At 37.6% G+C, this 13,880-nt stretch overlaps 1 protein-coding gene across 4 annotated transcripts in view; it reads right to left on the bottom strand.

The window, feature by feature from the left end:
- Nucleotides 1–13,880, bottom strand: part of MECOM (MDS1 and EVI1 complex locus) — a 606,399-nt gene that overhangs the window by 65,660 nt on the left and 526,859 nt on the right. The window lies entirely within an intron of this gene.

The raw sequence follows: 13,880 nt of genomic DNA, 5'->3' as shown, positions 1-13,880 counted from the left end.
GTGCAAAATTTTCAGATCATATTTTTCTTAAAAGATATTTTAAAATCTGAAAAACTATTGGCATATAACCCACCCAAATAGCGTATTATGGGTTTAGAGAGATTGATAACTGTCTAGTGAGTTTTTCCCATTTTATCTGATACATTAATTAAAACACCTTGAACGCCAAAAACTGCAATAAGCAATTTGACAACAGATTATTTTTGAACTTTTAACATCATAAATGCTGCTTTTAGTAATCGGCACTCTCCTATGTTTTATAACTTTCTAATATACCTTGGGTACATTTAAACCAACACATTGTAGAAAAGACATTGGAAGAAGGAATACAGGGGATACATAGCGAAATAAAAGGGTCTACAGATTTATTCATGACCAACTTTGTAAGATTTAGTAAATCCCACTGGCTAAATGGAAGTAAACGCGTTTTTATCACAAAACTCCATTCATAAAAACAAATGGACAAAATCCAACTCCCCAGCTCAACAATGGAAAGTTAAGCAAAGTAAGTGAATCTAGGGACACTTGCCGGGGAGAGGTGGGGCAAGAGGGGCTGGAAAGTGTGCTGACGGTTAAACTTTAGCTGCAAACGGGATAACACAAGTGCCACTCACTTTTTGTTTTCTCCAAGTGCAAATAAACGTGTAAATCCAGTAGAAATATATTTCCCCAAAATATTGATTTAAAAACAAAAATAGTAGCAAAAGGGAGGGATTGGAGGAGAGAAAATGACAAGAAGGGGTGACTAATTCGTTTCAGTGGCCTGTTATCTGTGACATTGAACTGTTATTTCAGATAATGGCCATTGTTTGAGAGAAAATCGCACAGCAGTGGTAGGTAGGACAGGAAAAATCCTTTGTAAATAACCTAAAACCCGGTCAGATATTCCCATAGAGTTGGGCGTTTGAGAACCTTTAAGAGCTCCGGGTTCGTGGCCATTGATTTCCTGCCCTTCCTCAACTTGCCCATTGTCGGAGCTTTTTTTTTTTTTTCTTTTTTCTTTTTAATTTGGCCATAAATTGGACCGGCTCGAGCTATGAGCTGTTCTATTTTCTTCCTGTCAGGATGAGGGATTTGTTTTATGATGCATTGTGTATTAAATACAAGTAATCTGGGGAACCGATTGCTTCAGACAGTGCGACCTGATCAGGGGGTCTGGGAGCTCAGCGCCCCAACCCCTGCCCCCGCCCCGCCGCCGCCCCCCCCCCCCCCCCCCCCACCTCCTTGCCCTTTACAAAACTGCTTTCAAAACGAGGAAACGTAGATAGGTAAATAAAAGGTGGTGTGGAATCACTGGCAGGTCCTGGCTAAATTAGGATTTCGTGGAAAGGGCCTCCGAGATTTTTCCCCTACATTGGCTTCGGGTGGGGGGAGGCGGAGCGACTTTCAAGGTCTGGATACTTGCAGGTACGGCAGGACGCCGGTAGATGGCATTGCGCTCCGAAATAAAGCGCAGCGCCGGCGGCTCCAGCCACCCAGGTGAACCCGCCTCTGCCCGCCAGGCGCCGGCAACCCCGCTCTGCCTTCCGCCTCGCCCGCCGTTCCGCGTCCTCCCGAGCTTCACAACGGGAGGAGAGCACACTGCAGTCCAGGCCTGCAGACATCAGCCTGAGCGAAGGCAATTCCTACGTCTGAGCTTCTCTTCCCCAAATATAACCAAGAGCGAACGCTTACCCTCCGAGACCTTGGAAGATGTACCTAGAAGAATGGAGAATTTATTGCATCATCATCATTATTATATTAATATCATCATTATCGTCATCATCAGTCTTGTTCTCCACTGAATAAATTGTGAGAAAGACTAAAGGAAATCATCAGAAGGACCTGGGCAAAGGAAGCTAACAAAACACTAAATCTTAATCTCTCTCTCTCTCTCTCTGTGTGTGTGTGTGTGTGTGTGTGTGTGTGTGTGTGTGTGTGTGTCTGTCTGTCTGTCTGTCTCTCTCCTCTCCCCCACCTCATCCCACTCCCTTTCTCCTTTGGGTATATAACAATAACTTCATGCAAAGGCAGAGCCATCTCACTTTTTCTTGACACAAAGTTTAAAGATAGGGTTCTGAAATCCCACAGTAGTTAGACTGGCCTTGTTTCTCATGAAAGGGTCTTCTTGCTATTTAAATAAGAATTCTTTAGAAGATCTGATCCATCTTCCCCAATAAATGAATGAAACAGGAGAGAAGGTTAGAGGAAAAGGTTTTTGCAAGGGGCTTGCTTCTCCTCCTGTGAGCTTGCTTTCCATCAGAAGGTTTCTAAAACAATAAATAAATACAAGGAGCCAAATACCATCACCAATTCCCTTTATTCCTTGGGATTTCTGGTGAAATCTGTTTACAGTAGTTCCCAGTTACAAATTAATCTGCAAAAGCCGCTGTCTGCTCAGCAGTAATCAGTAACATGCGTGTTCTGCAGTGTTTAGCACTGCCCTTGAAATGGGCTATTAAAAATAATGGTTTTGCTATAATCTCAAACCAGCTTTAATTTGCAAACATGTATCAGGACAGATGATCTAAATATTAAGGGGATGGAGTAGGAGAACAAACTATAACAAATGTATAGCTTCGGGGAAAGCAGAAAATGGAATGATTCATCAGTGATGTTTAAAAAGAGAACCAGATTTTAAAAACATTTTTCCAGAAGGAATGATTATTTTTTCTTTCTTGTTCTGTTAATTGTTGTTTACCAGGAAAAGGGCATTGGAAAATATGAGGGTTGAGTGTGAGCTGATAGATTTTCTGGGAGTTGTAAAGATCCCCCTTTGGCTGATGGCAGCGCTGGGGTGGGAGAGGTTAATGTGTTTTCTTCCTGGTTTGAAAAGGGCATAAACCCTCCTCAGGCCCCTTCCTTCCTTCCCCAGCTGTGTGGATTGCAGAATCTTTAAAAAGCCCAAAGATTTCCAATAAGGCCACTGGCTCTGCCTTCATTGTGTAACTGTTTATTTAAAATAAGTCAATATATTAGTTAAAGCAGTAAGAAGTTAGTGCTCCAGTATTCAAGTGATTCCCACAAGACTGTAAACTGATGCCTCTTTTAAGCCTTAAACTTCATGGTCGTCCCAGAAGTAAAAGTTCTGCTAATGGAGACCCTATGGGCATGGTACATTCCAGCACATCATTAAAGGAAAGAAAAGCAGTCCAGCCAAAGCCAGATGAAATGACTGCACTGTCCACTTTTAATAGGCTTCCTGTGGACAAACAGCACTGTAACACTCTGCAGAGGACAATATTTAAAAACAAGACAACTTGCTGGCAGTTTTCAATACCATAAAGCTAATAAAGTATGTTCCCATTCACCCTGACATTATGTTTTTAGTTTATAGAGGAAGGCACTTTATAACCTCAGTCTAAGTTCCCTTAATTCTGCAGCTTTGAGTTTCTTGAGGTGGCTAAATATACACTAAACTCCAAACCTAACATTTTTGTTTTAACATTATTTTTCTGTAGCTTTTCAAGAACGTACATGTGCATTTTTACATTTCTCAAGTGGAGTTTTATTCATTGAGATTCTGTTAAATCCTGTTTCATATAGTTCATGTCAACAAGCATGAAATAATCTGAGAAATTGACATTTGGCTGAACAATACGTGCCTGCTAATTAAATTAGCTTCATGTATAGATATTGATGTGTGTTTAAAAAGAAAATCAATGCTTCCTTTTCCATGTCAGAATAGGATTTTTAAAATCTTACCTAACTTAACTGACACAAAGATAAGAAATAATGTAAGTATGTCTTTTAGGACTCAAGAGACTTCCCACTAATTCATATATAAATATTTCTCCCAATTTGTCTTTTCTGCTACTCCTTTAAATTCTCTACCACCCACAATTTCTTCTCCCAAATCTTTTTATTTAATACAGTAAACTTTGTAATGAAGCGTGACCTTTAGGCAAGATAAACTAGATCAGAACGCCATGAAATCTAAGGTAATATTCTGTTTAATTTCAATACTTTCTATTCTTTAATTTAGTAAGTATTTTGCAAGCTTGGTTCTCTAAGCATGAATGTGAATTCTGTGATGCTTTGATCAGGCAGATCCAGTGAAACAGTCCAGCACAATACAAATTTACCAACAAAAATGCCGTGAGTGTCTATAGCCCCCAACACATATCACCACTGCACTGGAGAGAGATTACTGGTAACTCTTGGTGGACTCTGCCTTTTTTTTTTTTTTTTTTTTTTTTTATCTATTGGGGTGTGCCGTTAGAAAAGAGGAAATTAGAGGTAAAAAAAAAAAAAAATGTAAATAAAAAATTTCCCTTGGTCTGGAAATGGGCCCGACTGAAAGCATGTTAATCTCCACCTCAGTAATTTGGTTCTCCAGGAGAAGACAGAAGCCCTGCTGCTGTGCCCTGCACTTCATAAATCACATCTTTATGTGGACAAGGTCAGGGCACCTAACAGCTCAGACATGGGCCTTTGCAGTGGCTCGAGGATTCAGGCATGTTTACTCTCCTATTCGGCTCTCCGAGGAGTAGTCCAGCACGCTTCTAATTACTTTTGATTATTTTCATTTGCTGGGGTCAGTCTGGCTTGCCAGGACTGCTGGAGGGTTGATTTCCTACAAATCTTGATGTCTTTGTAGGACGGCACTGTGTGCGTTCAGAATTAGCACCCCGTTATTGTCCCTGCAGCATGGGATCCTTCATAAATAGACATGGTGATAACAAAAGTTTCCCCAGTGAACCATCACCTACTTCCTTTCTTATTAATTAACTATACAAGCATAATCACCTCGCTGATCTTTTTCCAAAATGCCAAAGATTTTAACAGTTTAATATTTTATAGTATATTTGGCCAGAATGAGAGTGGATTTCTTTTTTGCTTCGATTTTAAAATATATTTAGTAACGACTAGCAGCTCTTTGGAGACTAAGATGAAGTACTTTGCTGAAACAGCTCTGGTGAATAAATTATTACACTCAAAAGTTTTATTTTTCTAAACTCCAATTAAGGTTACCATATTTAAAATATTTTTAAATATTTTTAGCTGGACTATTTTGATGTGTCCTAAGCTATGATGCTGAGTGGTTAATGCACAGCAACAAATTTATACCAAGTTTAAATGAAAATATTATGATAAAATAAAAATGTTAATAAAATACTGTAAAATTTTGGTAGCAAAATAGAGACAATAGAGAAATATTTCCCAAAAGTAGAGCTGTTTAACTCTTTGACAGATATTTATTACAAGATATATTCAATAAATAAATGATGAAAAAATAAATACAAAACCTGAGACATTCACAAAAAAATGCATAACATATCAGTCTAGTTGTTCAGACAATTGGTATTTTTATATCACTAGGAAAAAATTACTATTATCCTTTTATTTTATAAAAGGTAACTTTGCTTATGATTATCATTAGTCTCAAAAGGCGAAATCCCTCATTCTTTTTAACTTTAGACTAAATAAGTGAGGTAGTAAGTGCTTTTGGAAGAAACCTCAACTCTATAAGGAATTCATTTTTCATTATTTTATTAATTTTAATTAATTCAGTCTTTCAATATAGTATTTAGCACATTATGCAATAACTCCAGGGTCAGCTTCCTCCCTTGAGCTTTAGAAACACTATTTAAGAGTACTTTTAGACTCATAATCTTGTGGGGAAAGTTTGTTGGAAGCTTGATTTTCCTCCTGTCTCCACGCCTAGCTGTGTACCTTTGGGTAAGTCACTTAACCTTTGAGTAAGTTTCCATGAAAGTTTCATAATATCAGCCTATTACGAGTGTTGGGAAAATAAATTGGGTAACATGAGTGTGAACTGCTCTGAGTTCATGGGAACAGGTCAAAATACTGTAAGTTTCACAGTATTTGTGTTTGTGTAATGGGTTAGAGTAAACTTACATACATGCACAATGAGGAAGACAGTCTGGCCTATACTTTGGGGAACAGCAAAGTGTAAGTATTTTTGTATCCTCTTTCTTCCATTCCAGTGTCAGTTGCCCTAATCCTTACCCTGACCTTGGAAGGGAAGAATTTTAAGAAAAATGTTTTTTTTCTCTCAAGCTGTGCTACCCACAAAGATGTCCATCTCTGTCTGGCTTGCAGCTGAGTTTGTTCTGTTCTACCCACTGTGTTCTCTGCCAATCAGCAGAAGAGAGTATTCTGAAGCAAAGGTGGAATACCATTGAGTTCCAGAGCCCTAGAAACTAGGGTAGGAACACACACATACGCACCTTGGACTAGTTTTAAGTCAATATTTGTTACCAAGGCCAGGAAATTTATTCTCTACAATGTCTCCTGGTAGGTAGACTTTAAGTACCAAGAGGACAGGAATTGGGTCTATCTTTTTTGCCCCTATTGCCCAGAGTCTACCATAATGCATGACATCAAGTATTTAGTAGATGTTTGTTGAAAAAAAAAAAGTGGATCAGGTTCTTCCTTGACTTCCATTCTCACCTAGTGCCTAACTTGGATGCCTGTTACCTCTAGTCTGAATTATTGCAATGATCTCCTACCAGATCCTCTGACCACCATTCACTCTCTCACCAGTTTAAAGTCCTTGATGTTAATCCTCTCAACCATCTGCTGTTACTTATTCCCTTGCTCACAGTTTTTCAGTGAGCTCCAATTGCCTAACAATTCAGTATAAATTCATTCCATTTTTTTTTTTTTTAGAATTCAATGAGGCAATGTACGTAAATCACTTAAAATCACACAGAGGATATAGGATGTAGTCAATAGAAAATAGCTATTATTATTGGTATTGCTATTATAAGTTTAATTGCTATCATTATTATTGCTCAGCCTATAATTTATTTTGCCTTAGTTATCTTAGATAAAATCTTATCCATCCTTCTAAACCAACCAATTTTTATGCCCGCTGATTTTTACCACCCAAGCTTGACATTTTCATCCTTCACCCCAAATTATCTGTGCTTCTCTCCCGGTTTATAGCCAGTTCTTCCTTACTTACTGGTGTGTCCTTAATGCTCTTGTCCTCCCTAAGGACCACTGTAAGATTTTTAAGGGCGGAATCAAGTTTTGTTCCTACTGAGATCTTCAGTAGCAGCTTTTCATCATAAACTAAACTGTCTTTGAGCCTCTTTGTAAGAATTAATTATGGCTAAGTGTATGGGAAATTACTTTATTTATATCCAAGCAAACTTGGTTATTTAACACTATTCCCCCTTAGGAATCAGTTGATGCAGTGATAAATCTCTTTCAGGGATTTAGAAAGGAATTCCTACCACTGCTGCTTATCCAGATAGCACAATATTGCCATACTCCCCTCATCTCATGTTTCCATTTCTTTACCATCTCTCTCCTTTCTCTGGGCACAAATCCTGGACAATAAATTGGACTCCTCTTCTTCCACTGTCCCCAGTAAATAGTCATTGGTTCAGTTGGTCTGTTAAATTGTTTCTACAGGAAGCTTATTTTCCCACTGGCACTGGTCTAGTGAAGGCCATTGTCCTTTTAGGCCTGAGTTTTTGTGGCATTTTTACACCAAACATTAGTCTTCCTAAAATAACAAAGTTATAACAATGCTTTGCTTTACCTAAAAACAAAAGGTAAAAAGCAAAAACCAAAAGAAGAACTGCACTAACAAAAACTCCAATGGATCCTGATTTGCTAGAAAATAAAGCCCCTAATCCAAGATGCAATCTCCTCCTCTACAATTTGATGTCCAATTTATCTTCTTTCTAGGGCCATTTCCTGCTTGTTTCCTCTACACAAATCTTTAGCACTGGTTAACAACTGGAAATATGAATAGAAGCTCTTGGCCCTTCAACTGCGCTGATCTAGGTCCTTCACTTCTCTTACCTCTGATACTGACAGCATTCAGGAGATGAAACAATAGATCAAGTAGGTAAAGTGATAGTTCCATTCATCAAGCTCCTGCAAAGCCTTCCAGGTTCTCTTCCTTGAAATTTTTACAGTATGTAATATTAAAACCATTCACTAATTAGTCATTATACTTAAAATCATTTGGGATATTTCTGTGATCAGCCAATCTACCTGTAGACTGTTTGATGGCAGGAAACATCCTTCACACCAGCATTTTCTAATTGGTTACTAGGAAACTTATTAGTAGATATTCCCTGGAAATTGGCTCTGAGGTCAACTCAGAGCTAACTTCACCCAATGGATAAAGATAGCTCCCTCTTGGAGCTTCACAAGGAGCACCAACATACTAAATACTCTTAAGTCTAAAACTCTGAAAGTCTAGGAAGTCCTTTAGTAAAGAGACCTATTTGGCTTATTCAACCAGGCATCATCACAGGTAATTAAGCTTATATGAAAGCCCCTCTCCCCTTCCACTGGAACACCTAAGGAAAACAATTTTGTAAGTAAAGTTTTATATTACTTTGTTTCAGAAAAGCGTAAATATCCCCATACATATATTTTTCTATCAACTGACTGTTCTCAACTCTTGATAAAAAAAAAATAAATAAATAAAGTCCCTACAAAACAGTCACAAAAAAATAAAGACAAAATGAAGCTTCCACATTTTAATAAACTTGAAAGCATTTGAAAAGTCTATAAAGCTCACAAAGAAAGTAGGTTATCAGTAAACTCTAGCCAATTGATCCTTTGCCTGTGAACTATTATAATAGTATTTGAGTACACTACCTGAGAACCTTCCAAAGGAATACGTACAATCTCATTTCAAGATCAACCCACTTCTTCCTATCCTCCCCCATTAGAAGTCCTTCTAAAGCAGAGATTTTTACCATGGCATATTCCCATGCAATGTTTTATATTATTTAGATTTTTCTTAATAAGATTTGGCATTATCTAGATATGCATTTCCCTAGGAGAAAGAAAAGCAGCAGTGAAATCTCCATCTAAGGATGCCTGAATTAAACCTTTAAGAATTCGCCTTTTTTCCAGTTTTTGATATTAGATTCATGTGTTACTCCTGCCCATGACTGTCTAACCACTAAACTAACTGGACATTAAATCAGATGGCATACAAAATTACAGGAATTTGATCTGTAGATAAACCACAAACCTTGATGAACTAATGTTGTTCCAGATGCATTAACTCATCATCCTGAGAAACAGAACATTTCATAGGAGCGACCACACAGTCCTCTCTGCAAAGAGCACTAATGGTTGTGAGGCTGTGATTAATTTGTGTTCTATTTAACGTGCTTGCTTCTATTGAAAGTACACCTAAAGAGGTATACACTAAAGGAAGGAAGAAGGCTTAGTCAGGCAATTCTGCCCTCAGAATAATTGCCCCCCTCCAAATCTCTGATGGCTGATGCTGCATATTACTTATACTTGGTTGTGATGTCTGTTACAGAGTTAAGAAACAATGAATGTGTTAAGTTATTATCAATGATTTCATGAAACATTTATCCTTTCTCTATGTTGGAAGTCCTAAAATTTCATTTTACTATTTTAATGACTGTAGCCAAACGCTTAAAAAATAAAGGTAACAACACTACAGAGCCAGAAAAGTATGTTTAGTTTATAATCCATTTAGTGAGTGTCACATCTTATGATACATATCAAATGGTAAAATGTCAAAATATTCCAATAGCAATTAAAGTACCAATACAATCTCTATATCATTGTGAAAATATGGACATTGATTTCAATGGTAGCTTCGAAAATACCTTTCTGTAAATTTTGTTGAGTCAATTATTCAACTTCAAATAAAATCTTAATATAGCCTGTCTATAGACTCCAGAATTAAGTACTGGTCAACTTCCAAGAAGCAGATTCTCAAAGGTATTTGTGTTTTGTATGTAGTTCTTGGCTGGAAAACAAATCCAAGTTTGCTAAGGCAGTGCCCTACAACTAGAAGGGGGAATGCCAGAAGGGACATGACTGGAAATACTTAAAGAGGAAAGAAAAATATGCACCCTGATTCACACGTAATTTCTCTCCACATATAATCTGCACTGCCAATTTATAAATAAACCATACAGCTGGATCATGATGTGGAGAACACTGAAATTATGAGCCTAGGAAAGTGACTGAAATGACTACAGGTTTAAAATTTTTAACTCATACTTTTGTCTAATATTACATTTTGCCTTATACAATTTTATATTCCTCCTCCCCACATCCATTCTACAAGAGCAGGTAAAGTTCAAAAGTTCTCAGAAAAAGTGTTGATTAATTAAATTTAAATGATTCACTAAGTGTTTTAGCTATGTAACTTTTAAAAAATGTTGTGGTGGTTGTTGTCCCTGGAGAAATTACCATAAAACTGTTTATCATTGTCTGTATATGATCTCCTTGGTAATCAGTGTTGGAATATTTCAAGAAAATCATTACAAAAGTCTTTATAAAAATATATTTTGCTGAATTTTAATCTTGGAAAACACAGTGAAGTCACAACATATACACGTTCAACTTACTAATATTCTACTATTACAAACAGAGAGAAATGGAAGGGAGGGAGTATGGATGAGAGAAAGAGGGAGGGAGAATGAATGAGCCTTTACCCAGGAAAGAGCATGAGATGGAAACATGAATCATCTGTTTCCTCAAAAGGAATCAGTGTTCAAATGCCCTTTGTACTATGAGTATCGTGTTCCAACAGGTGTGACTGTCGGATTTAAAGGTATGTATTTTTCACACCATGCATCCTCTGAATGCAAATATACGACTTCCTCTGGTGCTCATCTGAAGCCACGGTGATCCATTCCAACACTGGATGGTTCAAGAGCTGAGCAGAGAAAAATTTTGATTATACTTGATTTTCAACTAACTGCTCACTGTAGAACCTAAGCTCTCAGTAAGATGCAAATACACTGAATTTGGTTTCATTTATGAAAAATATTCCATTGTAATGACAAGATAAATAATTGAGACAATTAGTGTGTTTTTATGCATAGTGGGGTGCAAACCAGCATTTCTGTAATTATTCCCTAAACCCCAAAATGTTTTGTGTGTGGTCCAGGTGATAACCGAGGTTCATGGCTCTCATAACTCAAATCTCGAATCACCCATACCTAGGACGAAGTGCCAGTCATCTCTTTTCACAAACTTCCTGCCTTTCATAGCCTTTCACAGGGAAGGTGATGGGCTGTACATGATAAGCTGCCATAATGAGGTAGGAAGTTTTCTTCCTAGGGCCCAATAAACTACAAGCTTCCTCTCAGCAAAAAGGAAAACACATGGCCTCATGAGCAATCAGTTTCATCCACAGTTTCCTGCTAGACCATAGCCTTCTCATGTTAGAGCCCTCGATGGAGTCTGCTTCTAGTTATGTGATACTGAGAGAGTTGCTTCAACTTCTTCAGCCTCTCTTTTAGTATCTCTAAAATTGTGGGCCAGGCATGCTCACACCTATAATCATTCCAGGACTCTGTGACGCTGAGGCGGGCAGATCATGAGGTCAGGAGTTTGAGACCAGCCTGACCAACATAGTGAAATCCCATCTCTACCAAAAATACAAAAAATTAGCTGGGCATGGTGGCAGGTACATGTAATCCCAGCTGCTTGGGAGGCTGAGGCAGGAGAATTGCTTGAATCCAGGAGGCAGAAGTTGCAGTGAGCCAAGATCACGCCACCACACTCCAGCCCAGATGACAGTGTGAGACTCCAGCCCAGGTGACAGTGTGAGACTCCATCTCAAAAAATAATAATAATAATAAATAAATGAACAAAAATAAATAAACAAAATTGCAATAATGGGACTTACAGGACGTTATTAGGGTTAAACAATTGAGGTGAAGTATATAAAGCACTGAGTGTAATAGTAAATAGAGACTCATAAAGAAGTATGGTACTTGGAGAGATAGCATAAATCCAAATAAAAATTTTAAAAAAGAAGTTTAGGATAGTGACTAACAACACAGACTCTGCAGTGGGGCAGCCTGGATTCAAATCACAGCTTCGCTATGTGCTTGGGGTGTGGCATATGTAAAGTTACTTATCACCTTCTTTTCCTCCTTTGTAAAGTGAGTATAATGATAAGAAGTATCTCGTAGGTCTATTGAGAGGATTAAATGCAGTAATCCACGCACAGCTCTTCACTTAGTGTCTATCACATAATAAGCACCTAATAAGCATAAGCTATTATTAAATGGAGTTCCAACTCAATAAAATAGTTGGTACTTTCTACGCAAATGCCCTCTGTGGTTTTTTGTTGGTGGTGGATTTTTATATCACCATCTTTATATAAAAAGAGAAACAAATATTTTGTCCCTTTGATTTATTTTCTGGTCAGTCAGGCAGCAATTTGCTTCGAGAAACAGATGAAAACATACAGAGCCAAAGAAGAGTAACCAAAATAAATGATAGGAATACAAATTCACACATACAAATTCATAATGGTGTCCAAACACTAAGCCAGAAATCGCAATCCAAATGGGGAAAAACATTTTCTAAGAAAGGATTTTTTTTGGAGACAGGTGAAAAAACATATGAAGAAAAATAAGAATCTTCAAAATTACACTAGAAATGATATGTGTTTTTTAAAATAAACCTTGAACAGAAATTACATTTGAATGATATTTTCCTCAATATTTGAAGTAAGCTAAATGAATAAGATCTAGTACTTGATAGCACAACAGGATGACTACTATATTGTACATTTTAAAATAACTAAAAGAGTATAACTGAGTTGTTTGTAACACAAAGAAAGGCTGAATGCTTGAAGTTATCGATAGCCTCGTTTAACCTGATTAGATTATTATGCATTGTATGCCTAGATCAAAATATCTCATGTATCCCATAAATACATACACCTGCTATGTACCCACAAAAATTAAAAATTAAAAATGTTTTAAATATATATATTTCTTCAGAATGTGGTAAAAAGAAGACGAAACATTCACAGAAAAGGAAGGAGAATACACAGGATAAGACATTAGTGTGAATCCAGAGGACGTCAGTAGACGCTGTTTGATTTTGGGTGCAAAAATTGGTTCTGTTGTCTGGAAGTTTATGTTACAATAGCAGGACAATGAGTTCAACACGTAAACCAACTTAGTTCAATTTGCTCCACAAGTGCTTATGAGGAATCTTCTATATCCTGGCACATCATTTGACACTGAGTGTGCACTGATGATTAAGTCATGGTCACCACCTTTAAGGAGCTCTAAAATCCAATGGACAAAAATCTATTGGGTTGGCCATTGGTTACATACCACACCCTATACTTAGTCATAAGGGAACAGAACCATGCATGGATCCTGGTGAATCATTGCCACTACTGGGAAGACCAAACCTAGTATAAGTGCTGGCAATGGCAGCTGAGCCTCAGCATCCTAATATACAGCGAGAGAGTCTTATTTTTACATACTTACCTTGACACTACCATCAAAAGGGGTCTGAGACGGATATTTACAAATTCCCTGAGCCAACAGTTCAGAATTTAGAGGATACAGATAGATCTAAAAGAAGAACCAGGACTTTTTTTTTTTCCTGATTAAAAAAAAAAATACTTACTAGTCACAGATTAAAGACAAATCATTCACTCATTCATCCTCTCCATGTTCCAGGTACTATGTTGATTGTAAAGAGAGAAGATAAATATACGGACCACCCATCTGTGATGGTTTTAAAATATATTTAGAAATTTTAAAATTTCTCTCCCCTTCTTCAAAAAGTGGTCTAATTCTCCTCACATTGAATATAAGCTAGACTTAGTGACTCACTTCCAATAAACAGAATGAGGAGAAAGGGATGATATGTGAGTTCTGAGGCTTGGTTTAAAGAGTCTCTCTCTCTCTGTCTTTCTCCCTGTCATTCATGTGCTGTGAACCTGATGTAGCCTGTAGAACGGTCTATACAGGGAACAATTAGGACCTGCCAGCTATGTGAAAGAGTGGCCTTGGAAAACAAATTATCCAGCCTCATTCCAATCTTTAGATGACCGCAGCTGCCATTTTACCTGCGACCTGATGAGACCCTGGACCACAATTGCCCAGATAGCTGAGCTACCCCTGAATTCCTAAACCATAGAAACT

This window comes from Piliocolobus tephrosceles, chromosome 2 (genome assembly GCF_002776525.5).
Source record: "Piliocolobus tephrosceles isolate RC106 chromosome 2, ASM277652v3, whole genome shotgun sequence".
In the NCBI taxonomy this organism is placed as follows: domain Eukaryota; kingdom Metazoa; phylum Chordata; class Mammalia; order Primates; family Cercopithecidae; genus Piliocolobus; species Piliocolobus tephrosceles.
Note: the sequence above shows the minus strand (reverse complement) of the source record. Positions and strands in the feature narration are given on the sequence as shown.